Raw genomic sequence first — 14,057 nt, 5'->3', positions numbered from 1 at the left:
GAGCACGGTGGGCTAAGCTGCAGCCCGGCTGCAAAAGCCCCATGCGAGCCGCAGATTTTCCCACATTTATTCTTTTAATGCGTACGCTCCCACGAGCCCGAGAAGCTTAGAAAAAAAAGTAAAGAAAAAGAAAGGGTGGAAATATCAACCGTAACTAACTTAAGTCACGTTACACCAGAGCGATTTGCTGTTGGTTTTTTTTTCTATCCTCAGACCTATTTTGTTTTTGCAAAGAAGAACTTATGCCACTTGGATACATTTGGCCGATGGATTCTGTGGAAGGTGCTGAGCGAAGTTTATCCTGCCTTACTCTGTACACTGAGTGCTCCACCGGGGCAGTTGCTGTTTTTATTTATTTTTATTATTATTGGTGTGCGCGCTCTATTTTCTCATTAGCTTCTACTAACACCTTCCCTTGCTGGGTCCTACTATAAAGAGCGTTTTAAAAAAAGACATTCTTCTTCGACATGAGTTCAGCCTAAGAACTGACTGGGCGAGCCCTCTGGGGTGGAAGGTCATAGCTTCATAGCAGTACGGGAAGAGGGAAGAGAGCGTGGATACAGGCGAGGGGTAAACATTTCTATCTCTCTCTCTCTCTCTCTCTCTCTCTCTCTCTCTCTCTCTCTCTCTCTCTCTCTCTCTCTCTCCCTCTCCCTCTCCCTCTCCCTCTCCCTCTCCCTCTCCCTCTCCCTCTCCCTCCCTTCCTCCCTCCCTCTTTTCCTCCCTCTCCCTTCCCCTCTCTTCCCCCTCCTAGGCACACACAGCCTTTCAAAGCAAAGGTAAATAAAAGCAGGGTTGTGTGGCCTGCTTCCCTCTCTAGGTTTGTGTAGGAAGACTAAGGGCTGGGGGTGGGGGTGGGACGTCAACACCTTAAATAAATAATCATTGTATTTCGAACAAATCGACATATGGCTTTTGTGGGAAGAGCTGCAGCAATGTACTGAAACTGTCCTGAAGCAAGTACCCCTTTCAATAGAGACTTCCTAACCAGGAGACATGCTCATACATACATGATTTTATCCAGAACATGTAGCATTGAGATAAAGCACAGATTATGGGCTTCTATTCACAACACACCTGGCTTGCTTTAAATAATCAACTCAGAAATATTTTGTGAATCACCACACAGCCTGGCCTACAGGAAGCAGTCTAAGACACATAATGATATACAAAAATCATAAGGACTCAGTCAAAAGCGCAAAAATAATGTAAAAAAAAACAATGCTTTTCCTCTTACAATAGTGTATAGGCTGTTTTTAATTCTCAGATAATAGAGAGTATCTTCGAGTTCTATTTTAAACTATAGGATTTTTTTTATGCTACCAAATGTACGTTTGAAACAGATACCAGCTATTTATGGCAGAGAGTTATCTGCTACCTTCTGCGGAGTGAAAGACCCAGGGTTTTGATGGAATTCAGCTCTCTTGCTTACCAACCTCCTGCGTCTGAAGTCTTACAGGATAGAAATAGTATAATCTGAGATCAAAATAAAACAGTGCAGATATGCAGTGTGTGTTCAATTCACCACATCAGAACTCAACTTCCTCAACTCGCTCAGATTTTCTAGGTCCTTAAGAAACAAAACACTAAAATAGAACATCCACATTAAAATTCAGAATATAAAAATGACAGGCACGATCTTGTCACCACCCCCCACCCATGTATTTAGCTATATTCAAGATAGGCATCAGATTCCTTCTATGTGCGCTTTGTGTGTACACAAGTTTGTAGAACCAGAACTCACACAGAGAAAAAAAAGAAATAAAGAAAAAGACTGTGCTTAAGAATACTGTATAAAAACAGGTAGTAAAAGCTTAATTACCAGTAGCATTATGCTGTCTATATTGTTAAATGTGAACTCTGCAATTAAGATGTAAATTTGGTTGTGAGCAGTGAATTAAAAGCGCTCTGAGATGGAGAAGAAAATTCAAGCTTTCTGCAGTCACCCACTTGGAAAAAAAAAAGTAAAATAAAAAAGCCTTGCCTACTCAGTCGAAAATGAGACGTGGAATCAGTTTACAACTAAAGAAATATATAAAAAGGCATTCCGCAAGAAATGCGATTTTTTTTCCAAAGTGCAACCAGAGAAATACAAACACTTAGACTGCTTTTTCAAAGAAAAGCGTCTTTTCCTCTCACTACCCTGACTTTTTTACTAAACTAAAATGTTCAAAGAAATTAATAGATTTATATACCTATTAAATATATGTGCACACATTTCAGCAAAAGTTTTATATTTTTGTCCTAAAATATTTTTCTAATTTAAAATTTATTCTGTCTGCTTGGCACATCTTAACCATGTCCAAAAGAGCGAATCCGGTTTTGCATGTGGGCAGTGTCCTCCCCGTATGTATGTATCTGGTCTCATTGCAGTACCCTGCTGTGACAAAACCCAATTGTGTCCTTCGAAAGGGTCCTTTAAAAACAAGGTTTGTGGACAGTTTTATGCCGATTGGGTCTTAAAGTCACCCACATGGCCTAGACGCCATCCTTGATTTCCCCAAATTTTCTTATTTGGGGAACCTATTTGCTGTCATGACTTCTCTGCTGTATATTTTGAAAACATACCTAGACATGTGCCCGCATTGGTCTTCTCTCTGTGCCACAGAGAGACATGTGCAGATGTGTACAGTATTATTTTCTGATCTTACCAGACTCCACTGCACACTGAGCGACCCATGAATGTGCGCTCCTTGAGCACCGCTGGATAGACCCGGACCAAGACCCTAAGATGCTATTTGCAACCTAGAATGCCATGCAGCTAATTTAAAATAACCCATTTGCACTGAACATGCAGGAAACCATACAAACACACAGAGCAAAGCGCCGTGAGAGGCTTTCCCCAGCCCCAGAACTCCCTCTCCTTGGAAGAGACAGGAACAGAAAATCTTTAGTAACAAACATGCCACCTGCAAAACTGAATTAAGCATCCGAGAATCTCAGAGAAAGTACAAGAAAACACCGGGAGGAGGGTGGTGGGGACAAAATCCTAAATAAACATGTGCTGATCTGTGTATATACTTTACAATCTTACCACAAAGAGTCCACCCAAATCAGGAAAAATTGAACCAAACAAAAGGCCCCCTAAGACTGTTGCACATAGAATATAAATAAACAAGTTGCTATCAGTGTCTCATGCATCGGGCCTACGTTCTAAGCAGGATCCCAATCTTTTCTTCATTAGCCAATGCAATCACAAATAGCTAAACTTCTTCAACGCACGCAGAGGCACCAAGCAGAGGGTGGATTCCATTTCTATTTGAATAAAAACAGCAACAAGCAGAAACAAAAGATGATAGAGTCCTGTGAACTGCCTATGGCTGGACGTTGACCGCATTCCCACCCAACAGTGTCCTAAAAGACGCTTACACTGCGTTCTCAGGTTGGGCAAACCTGAGGAGGAATCCAGTCTCCTGTCACTCTTAGGTTTCTGCTGATTTCAGTTTCCAGTTTCCTCCATGAACACCACCAGGGTGAAGCTCCTGACCTGATAAAAATCATCTTTGGCATGTGTGATGGCTCTTATTTGACACTCCACTTCTGACATTTGTTATACATTTGAAAGCCAATGGCCTAATATATTTGGCATTTCCAGTTTGCCTTGTAATCTGTCTACCGTTCCAGATTGTCCCCTCAAGTCCTTAAACACTTGAAAAGTGGTTTAGGCTTTCGAACCACTTTCTCTCCTGTCTTTGACATATCATATATGGTGCAATGAATCATAGCACAAAAAAATCTAGCCAAGACTATCAGAAACTACTGTCTCGCAGTCCCAAAGGATCCCAAGAACAAACATCCTTCAGAACAGAATCTTAAGTAACAAGCTTGGAAGCCCAGATGTCAGGCCCCCTCCACGTTCCTCAGAAGCCCTGTGGCCTTGCGCAGGCCCTCATCTATCTATGCCCTGTTTCGTCATTTGCAGAATCATCTATTGTACAGGAGCCTGCAGGAGCTCGCACCTTTCCCACTGAGGACACAGACGTCCATCCAAGTCAGGATGCATACTGCCTCTTACCACCCGGCCTCTATGAATTCATCCTACCGCATTTCCTGCTGCCTTTCATTTCCAGGACGCAGGCTTTGATATTTAAATTATTGTCTCCATTGGCAAGAAGCAATCATTTCTGTTGAAGGTGGTCGCATCCACAGAAGCACTAATAAAAAAAAAGCCTCGCCTTCTGATGAACCTCTTGTCCCATAAATCTAACCCATTCCCAAATTATGGAATTTATATTCTCCAAGGGGCCATTGTCTCACTTCCAGACTGCACCAAACTCTTTTTCCAGTGCTTTTTTTGTGAAAGAGGAAGAGGAGGAAAAAAAGACCAGGGAGATCCAGAGAAACTACTAGAGGCAATTTGGTTTCTGTTTAATTAATTCAGGATTATTTTGCTTGCATTTTGTCAGGCTAATAATATACACAGGGAAGTGTCAGTAAAAATTAAATTATAAACTACAGCCAGCCCAGTGGGAAAACTGACTTTAGTTACATCGTATTTCCAAGGCTTTCACTCCGATAGAATATCAGACGCATGTTAGGGCATCCTGCACGCCTTTTGCAAGCTGCATGGCATGCACTGATGGAGACATAGTTAACATTGTGAAATTATACATTAACAAATGAGCTGCAGCTCCATTCTTTCCTGAATGTTAAGCACCATGAGCTAAATGCAGACAACACTCAAGGTCAATGTCCCGTTTTTAGACCTTTTCAGGCGGCTGTAATATTATGATAATCAAGCTTAAAATATTCCTATAGAAAGGGTAAATTAGCCTTTTCACTTGAAAGATGATTATGATAAACAATAAACCTAAGAGGGGACAAAAATCCCTATTTTTAAAAGCTATAAATTGTTGACTCAATGATGTGTGTGATAGTGTTGTCCAAAATAGAGGGTGGTTTCATTCCGAGAGAAAGGCGGCGGGCGGGGGGGGGCAGTGGAGGAGGGGGTGGAACAAATAGGACAGACTTCTGAATAAGCAATACACGGTTTGATGCCAGCAAAATGATCAAATTATCTACCTTAGCCACCCCATTAAACATAAAGTACATTTGAGGCTAAGTGTGTGTGTGTGTGTGTGTGTGTGTGTATCCATGAAACATTTTTTTTTTCAAAAAAGCTCATTTTCCCTTGATGATTATCAATAGAATTTGAAAGGTTTCTACTCTGAGAGTTTCCATTAACCCTTTTTGTCCAGATTTTCAAAGAACTAGTTTAAGAAACAGAAAAGAGAGGTGAGATCGATCGTGCCATCAGATACCCACATAAACAGCCTGAAAGAGCTCATTAAACTTGTTTGTTAATGTTAGAACCTGACAAACTTCTAAGGGTCCGTTTCAAAAATGAATATACTTGATAAAAATCTGCTTCTCTCCACCAGCCCTGATTAATTGGGAGTGTGTCTGTCAAACTTGCCGAAGCCAAGAGACTTTCAAATAAAAGACTTTTGAGGAAGGTGCCTTAGCCTGTTCAGAGACAGGTCAAGGGTTCAGAGTCCAATAACCTAGAGAGACAGGCTTTGGAATAGAATGAGGTCAGGTCACTTTATCCAGTCAACTTCTGGTTTCTTTCTGTATCAAATAGGCATTGAGAAAACAATCTTACAGATTTTTTTTTATAATGATTCAATCTGTTAAACTAATTGAACACAGTATCTGGCCCTGGTTATAGGGTAGAAGGCATATGACGACTGGGCTAAGGTCATTCTTATTAGGGCCAGTTGTCCTAGCCTTATGAATATTCATCACTCTCTATATTATTAAGAATATTGGAGTTTTGATAATAAATATTATTCACTCCACAAGGTCAGCTATCTATCAATATTGGCATTATTTTGAAATCTTATTGGAAGAACTGGTAAAGAGAATGGTACCGTAAGTCAGTTGAACTCTGTCTTTGAGTCATTCGAGGTCTTACAAACAGAAGCAAATGAAGGACAGGTGTGACGGTGTTAATTGTCAACTTGAATCTAGAATCACCTAGGAGACAAGCCACTGGGCAGGACTTTGATTGCCTTAATGGAGATTGGAGGACTGTCCACTCTGGGGAGCCCCGTTCCCTGACTGGGGTCCTGGATGTAGAAGTGGAGAAGGGAGTGGACAGCAGTGTGTATTCGTCCTTCTTCTCTTCCCTGCTGTGGACGTGACAGAGTAGCTGCTTCCAGTTCCCATTGCCTTGACTCCCCCACCACGATGGGGTGTGCCCTTAGTGTGTGGGCCAGAATAAACCCTTTCTCCCCTAGGCTGTCTTTGTCAAGGTGTGTTACAACAACATCGAGATGATGTGATTTTAAAAAGGAGAAAAGCAAAGCATCTCCTTTAGTGAAATGCAAAGGACCTTTGCCGGAAGAGTCTGTGAACTGTCTGCTCTTCTGCCATGTGCACACCGTGTGGATGCAATGCAGACAGGAGCAAGGAAAGCCATGGTGCTGGGAGTGGTCATCTTGTCTGGGAGGAAGACTGTGCCGGGAGAGTTAGTGGACTCAGCTGGCTCTCCAAATGATTGCATTGCACAATGTTTCCCCAAAGAAAGTGTGTGTGTGTGTGTGTGTGTGTGTGTGTGTGTGTGTGTGTGTGAGAGAGAGAGAGAGAGAGAGAGAGAGAGAGAGAGAGAGAGAGAGAGAGATCACCCTTTTCTACATCTTTCTACTGAAGCAGTGCTGGCAGCCAACAGTGATCGTCCCAGGCAAGACTAATTCACACAGATCTGCTGTTTCTTTATAAAACTTTATTCTCCTATGGTGAATGGCTCCCATCACGGCAGAGCAGTGAGCATGGACAATGGGGAATTACAGACAGGAAGAGACTGGGTTAGGAGTTTAACCCTTTTGTTCTATAGGTAACTCTTTTGTTCCAGAAAGCTAAGAGCCTTAACGTAAGTTGTACACCTAGATGATGGGGCAGAAACTCCATTTCTCTCCCCTTTCCTGGTCTTGGTTAAGGACAAGCTACTAGTTTTAATCTCACAATTGCTAATAATACACCAGTGCACAGAATTAGGGCACACTACCATCTCTAAGTGTTCAGAGGACAAAGTTCTTTCAAAGAGCAAGGATACATTCAAACCCAAAAGATAAATACCACATTATGCTTTGTCCCCAAAACATAGTAGGATCTCTAAAAAAAAATCACATCTTTTTTTTTACTTTTTAAGATTTATCTTTATTTTTAAGTGTGTGTGCGTGCGTGTGTGTGTGTGTGTGTGTGTGTGTGTGTGTGTGCTGGAGCTGGGTTTGTGCACAGAAGAGCAGTGCCCGTAGAGGCCAGCAGAGAGCATCAGCTGCCCTGCAGCTGAAGTTACTGGCCATCTGGGAGCAGCCTAATGGATTACAGGAACTGAACCTCCCAGCCCTCTGCCAGACCAGTGTGCACTCTATGCTATTAAGCCATTTCTCCACCCCTTCATGTCACTTTTTTTTTAAGAGGGAAGCAGTGCATTGTTGTAAATGAATTCTCTTTCCCCCAGCTAACGTAAGTAGACTGGGGTGGTCATTTCCTTTGGAGTTTAGTTGTTAATACATGCTTACTCTCTCCCCACTCCAAGCCTCATCTAACTGCAAGTGAGGAACTAGGCTGAGGCTGATGGCATCTCCAGGGCCAGTAGTGGAACTTGGTAAATAGTCTTGCCATGTTTCAGAAACATGAGGAAGGCATTCCGAGTGAACAAAACAAGGAATGAATGAACTCATAATAACTGCTCCTTTCCTGTTGGTTGTGATCTAGTTTAAGGGTGCTTCAATGAGTGCTGTGATATAAGGAAATCTGAAAACTGAAGTCATTCTTCTTTAAGAAGATAGGTGGAGAAGAGAAGGCAGGTTGGGATAAAAAGACTATAGAAAAGAAAGGATGTAAACCAAGCCCAGGGGATCCAGGACTGTGCTTCAGCCACCATCATCTGGGGATGGGTTACCTCATACCTAGGGAGGAGCTACGGGGGGGGGGGTGTTGCTTTCTATGTCTTTTTATTTTTTCTGTTTTCCAAATACTCATATTGACTCAGCTTGGGGTAATGAAAAGTAGCTAAACAAAGTGGCTCCGTTGGTAGCCATTGCTACAACCCCAACAGCTGCCACGGAAGCACACTAACTAGCCCAGACCAGGACAAGAATGCTCTCTAAAACATGAGTTTGGATATGTGCTGTGATGAAATCATATCCCGCCAAAACCTTCAGAGTGGCTCTTGGGTGTCTTATGCAATTTCTACGTTGAGAAATTATATTTCTTAAATTTCACCCTATCAGTGTTTTCCTGGTGAAATGTACAAAACAATGATCCCATGAAGAATAACCACATAGCTGCTTCTCTGAGGTGTTAGGCTGGAGCCACAGTGGACACAGATAGAGTCCAGAGAGAAGGCAGGGGAGAGACTAATCAGCAGAGAAGGCAAAGGTCTCACCTCGCGCTTCTCTCTAGCTCACTTGACTCCTTTCATACAATCCTTCAAGCAAGTCCTGTATGGTTGTGTTCATGCATGTGGGGTGTGTGTGTGTGTGTGTGTGTGTGTGTGTGTGTGTGTAGATGTGTGCACATGCACTTGGGGGGATGTGGGGGGCACACATGCAAGTGGGGGTATGTGGGTGCACATGCATATGTGTGTGAGGTTCACATGCACGTGGGGGGTGTGGTGGGTGCACATGCATGTGGGGGGTGCACATGCATGTGGGGGTATGTGGGGGTGTACATGCATGTGTGTGGGATGTAAGTGGGTGCACATGTACGTGTGGGAGTGTAGGTGTGTGTACATGCATGTGGGGGGTGCACATGCATGTGGGGGGGTGCACATGCATGTGGGGGTGTGGTGGGTGCATATGCATGTGGGGGTGTGGGTAGGTGCACATGCATGTGTGTGGGATGTAAGTGGGTGCACATGTACGTGTGGGGGGTATAGGTGTGTGTCCATGCAAGTGGGGGGGGTGTAGGGGTGCCCATGCATGTGTGTGCTCACTTTTACAGATGCCAGAGGACAACCTCATGTGTCCTTCAGGTTTCTGGGGAACTTGCAGTGTAGGCTGTCTCGCCATTGAGCCCCAGGGATGCACCTGGCTACATCTGCCTGCTTTGGGGTTACATACACATGCCACCATGTCTGGCTCTCTCACGCGGGATTGGGGGATCAAATCTAGGTCCTCATGTTTATAACTATAAGTAGTTTAGCAAATGAGCTGACTCCCCAGCCCTAAATTCTGCTGTGTTATTTGTTCATACCCAGCCTGGGGCCCTAAGAACACATTATATTAGTGAGAGACTCAGGGCTACTACTATGTCTCTTCTGGTGAAAGGTCTTGCCACAAAGCATGGCCACCCACCCGAGTTGGATCCCCAGGGTCCACATGCTAAAATGGGGGAACCAGCCCCCACACGTTGGCCCCTGGCCTTCCCAGGTGTGCCACAGTATTCATGTACCCACAAGCAAATTTAAAAATAAGTAAGACAAAGAATTCCTCCTCTCCCATTCCTCCAGTGGGTAAAGCAGCTTAGGTGGTGACACAGTGGGAGGCCGGCTATGCCCTGATGATGGCAGCCTCTCCTCTCACTGTGTCCCACAAACCCCAAACCTTTCTCATCCTGAGGTCCAGGCAATAGAGCATGCATATCGGAATGACACAATTAAAGAACCTATTTCCCCCCCCCCTTCTTCTTCCAGAGTTTCGTTACCACTTGAATTAGGAAGCTAAATAAATCAAAGCCAATTTTCATTAGAGAGAAAAGAAACTTAATTCGCCCTTTGATAAATTAGAACTCTAAGCAAAGTAGTAGAAAACAGCAAAGGGCCGGCGAGACGGCTCAGCATGGAAAGGCGCCTGCCGTCCAGCCTGAGTGCCTGACTTTGAACCCTGGAACGGCTTAGCTGTTGACAATTTGAAATGATAATTATCGGGTAGCCTCTTTCCCATGTGGGCTCCTTTTTTTCTCCTTGCAGTCATCTTGTATGACCTGTGGGAATCCCATTATTCTATTGTTACCGTCGTCATCGTCGCCATCTTCGTTATACAGATGACAAAATTGAAGTCCTGGAACTCTGACTGTTCAAACACATCCAGCTGTGCCACCGCAAAGTCGCAACCCGATTTATGGATTCATTTTCGAACTTTGCATTGTTAGTACTTTGGAGCTCAAGCTGTTTCTTACACATCTTAAAAGACCCTTTAATAGGCCTCACAAGAAACACAGAGAAGCAGGCACTGGGTTCCTGTAGCTAACTGTCCACCAGCAGAAAGCTCGGCTTAGGAAACCACACAGTTGGCACTGACCACCCTTCTCTGAGCTGAGTGTCATTCCTTCTTGACAGACAGGACCTTTTCAGCACGCTGTGGCAGTTTCTCAGGTAAATGCCTGAGGCACCAGCAAGAACTCAGAACACAAAGAAAGCCCCTAAGTCTGCATTTCTCTTCTCTCTTGGGGACTTCACTTGGAACCATAGAGTCCTCATGGCTGCCCCTGCAGCTCCCAGATGACAAGTCTTAAATGTCTCCTCTCTGGGACCAAGAGGTCTGAGGAGGAATAAAATTACTTTTTATGAAAACACAAGAAGCAGAGCTGGGGATATTGCTTGGAGGAAGAAGGCTTTGCCTAGAATTCACTAGACTTTGGTTTCAACCCTCAGTACTGCAAAAACAAACAAAAAAACAAAGCTAAAATAGAGAAAATGTCAAAAAGTCAACAAGTAATGTAAAACAAACAAACAAACAAAAACAACAAAGCTAGCAATACTCCCCCTCTTCAATTTTTTTTTTATTTAAAAGGAGTTTTAGATGAGCACAGTGACCTGGAATTTCCCCCGAGATCTCCAGTATAACAAAAGGAACTCTGAGGAATTTACAGAGCGCAACACTGTTGCAAGCAGGCTTTCTTCAGAATCACCCTGGTTGGCAGCTCTAGGCTTTCCAGGACGCAGGGGAAGGGGATTTCTACTGCAAAGTGCTGGAAATAATACTTCTCTGGGGCCTGGATATAACGCTTCTACAAAGATCCTGCAAGGAAACGCATTTTGTTTTCTTGGTTCGCAAAGATGATCAAATGAGACAAGGCAAACTTTAATGTACTCCTTCTGTGGTTACAACTTGCCAGTACTGCCCAAGTTCATCCCACCAGCAGCCTCATTTCCAACTACTGAGCAGTTAAGTCTTCTCCACCATCTAATCCCCAGCAACACTTTTAGATGTGCAGAGAATAGTCCTAAACACTCAGTTTAACAATCTTAACTCATGTGCCTGTATTCTGGGAATGGTTATCTTTTATGAATAAATCCTGTAGGATCACAAGAGTGAACCTTCCCCCATGAGCCTGCCTCCCATTCAGTCAGCAACAACATGTACCTAGGCAGTCTATATACAGAGAGAAGATACTCCCATGTCCCTCAAGGGCCACCACACAGTACCGATCATCTACTCTCCCCCCATCTCATAATACATTACACTAGGTAGCCTAACTGGTTTGGAGTACCTTGTACTTAGGTCCCTGTTTTCTGTGCAGTAAACTACTGAGCTTTTAATTATGTGTGTTGTAACTAACACAGTAATCTGCCAAATAAGTTGCTTATTTGGGCAAATGTGTATTTGGGCTATATGCGCACGTGTGCGTGCACACACTCATGCAAAATACATTTTTAAATTTGATTCTTGAGCTTCTAGAAAGTTGTGCGCTTACTTCTTCTTTTAATTTGCCCATTAGTTCATTCAGTTTAGTCTTCTTCATAATTGGAAGTAAAATAAAAAGCTTCAATGTGTAAAAGGTAAATAGGTAGCTAGAAACATTGGAGACAGAAGGTTGCTCTGATTTTGTCCCTGACTTCGGCCTTTCACAAGCTGAGGGACTTGTGAGCTAAGAGATTTGACTAATCGATGGCTTGGTCTCTTTGTTTTTTAAAATGCAACCTCATCTGTGGCTAAGGAGGTTGAAGATGTTCTATGTATCAGTGAGCCCCAATACCCAATCTAGACAATTAATTTCTAATCTTTGGATCAGGAGTTTGCAATGTTCTCCAGATACGTTCTGTTTGCAGCCAGTTTGGGTCTGGGGGCAGAGTTCAGCTTTTGCTTAGCATATTTGAGTTCCTGGGTTCAAGCCCAGGTGTTACCAGACTAAACCAAACAAAAAAAAAAAAACAAACAACAGAGTTGGAGATGTTGCTCGGTGGGAAAAATGCTTCACCTGTGTGTAAGGTCCTGATTGGGATCCCCAGTGTGAAAAGAAAGAAAGGCATCTATTGGTTGGGGGTGTGGGGGGGGGGGTACTCTGCTTTTACTCATAGCTCCTGGAAATTCCCATGTGTCAGGTTCTATTGTTTCTTACAACTATTAGCATTAGGGAAGTGGGACAGGAGAGTTGTCTCAGAGATTAGGAGCTGTCAGGAAAGGTCAGAGTTCGATTCTTAGCACCCCCTCTTCACACATGGTTCGGAACCAGCTGACGGTGATTGAATGTCCTCTTCTGGCCTCTGTGAGAACCCTCACACACTCAAGAGCACACACACACACACACACACACACACACACACACACACACACATAAGATCTTTTTGTAAAAGGTACACCCCTTTCCTGTTTACTTCCTGAGGAAAAATGCTCCAGAAAGCATTTGTCGGGAGATACATGTGTGAGGCGAGCCTACTGTGAGCTATGCACATGTAACGAAAAGCGTATTCTTTACAAATGGCTCATGAAAATTATTCAAAGTTGCAAAAATGTCAGGGACATGCGTGAGATGCTAAGTTACTAGGTCAATGGACTTCAAGGGCTTGGTTGGTTCTCTTGTTCTGTCTCCTCTTAGCTTGTGAATCTTGGGCAACACTCCAAAGTTCAACAGAAATCCCCAAATGAGATGATTCACTTCCTAGATGAATTACCTGGAGACTGGACCGCCCTAGTATGGATTCTCAACCCATTGAGTAAGGATGGTTGTAACAGTGTCTACATAAGGGAGCTTTAAGGGTGAAGCCCACAGGTAACTGTAAGCTGCAGCCAACGCTGAAAGGAGAAGGAAGCAGGTGAGGCGAACCACGGAGGAAGTGGAGTCAGGTAAACTAAAAACCATTTGTGAGTGACATTGTCCTGGGAAACAAAAATTTTAATATCCATTTAGGAAATTTAACCAATATATAAATGCAATACTGCCAAGGCGAGGCCAGCAAACCCCACAACACGGACCAGTGAGGCGTGAGTATAATGCAAAAGAATCTTTTAAGTCAGGGATGGAGAGTGTAAGGCAGGAGGGAAGATCAACCAGCACAGGCTTAAATCGTACCTGGATACACAGTGAGTGCCAGGACATCCTGGGCTGACAACCAACTAAGCAACTCACCCATTTATTGAACAGATTATATTCAGGGAATGGAGGTACAGCTCTGAGGTCCAGCACTTCCCTATAAATATGTGTGAAACCCTTGACTCATTTCCTTCCCCTTTCCTTCCCTCCCTCCTCCACTCCCTCTTCCTCTCTCTCCTTCCCCCCTTCCTCCCTTCTCTTCCTTCTAATAGAATGGGTATGGAACATGGGATCTCATTCTAGCGAAAACCCTACCACCGAGCCCTATGCCCAGCCTTGCCATTCACTTGCTCATATTCCACATTTGTGTGAATAACGCCACAATGTTAGCTGTTTATTTACCCGACAGAAGACAACAGACAGAAGCTGGGAAGCCAGTAGACCCAGGAATGGAAAAGTACTGACTGAGACACCATAAAATACACATCAGACCAGCAGTGGGGTGGTGTACCACTCACAAATGCTGTCTTTAAAAAGCCAAACTGAGAGTAGACTCCTGTCCACACACCAACATTTCACTTCCTGCCCAACCCCCACAACTTCCACTCACTACTAATATTCATCTTAGTGGGGTCAGCAAAGGCTTCCAGCAGGACAGGGACCTCAACATTCCTGCCATCCCATAACTAAGTGCTACCACTGTCTCCCTCAGGCTTGTCTGATGCTCCTGAGAGACAAGCTTCCTGTAAGAGGGACAACATCCCATTCATCATAAGTAACCCCAACACTGACAGGCAAGTACAAAAAGCAGGACCTCCAAGAAGGAAGAATTCCCAATGAGCAAAAATAAGTTG

General features: G+C 43.7%; 1 protein-coding gene across 9 annotated transcripts in view; it reads right to left on the bottom strand.

The window, feature by feature from the left end:
• Positions 1–14,057, bottom strand: part of Esrrg (estrogen related receptor gamma) — a 612,799-nt gene that overhangs the window by 221,918 nt on the left and 376,824 nt on the right. The window lies entirely within an intron of this gene.

Source organism: Microtus pennsylvanicus, chromosome 10, assembly GCF_037038515.1.
Source record: "Microtus pennsylvanicus isolate mMicPen1 chromosome 10, mMicPen1.hap1, whole genome shotgun sequence".
Classification (NCBI taxonomy): domain Eukaryota; kingdom Metazoa; phylum Chordata; class Mammalia; order Rodentia; family Cricetidae; genus Microtus; species Microtus pennsylvanicus.
Note: the sequence above shows the minus strand (reverse complement) of the source record. Positions and strands in the feature narration are given on the sequence as shown.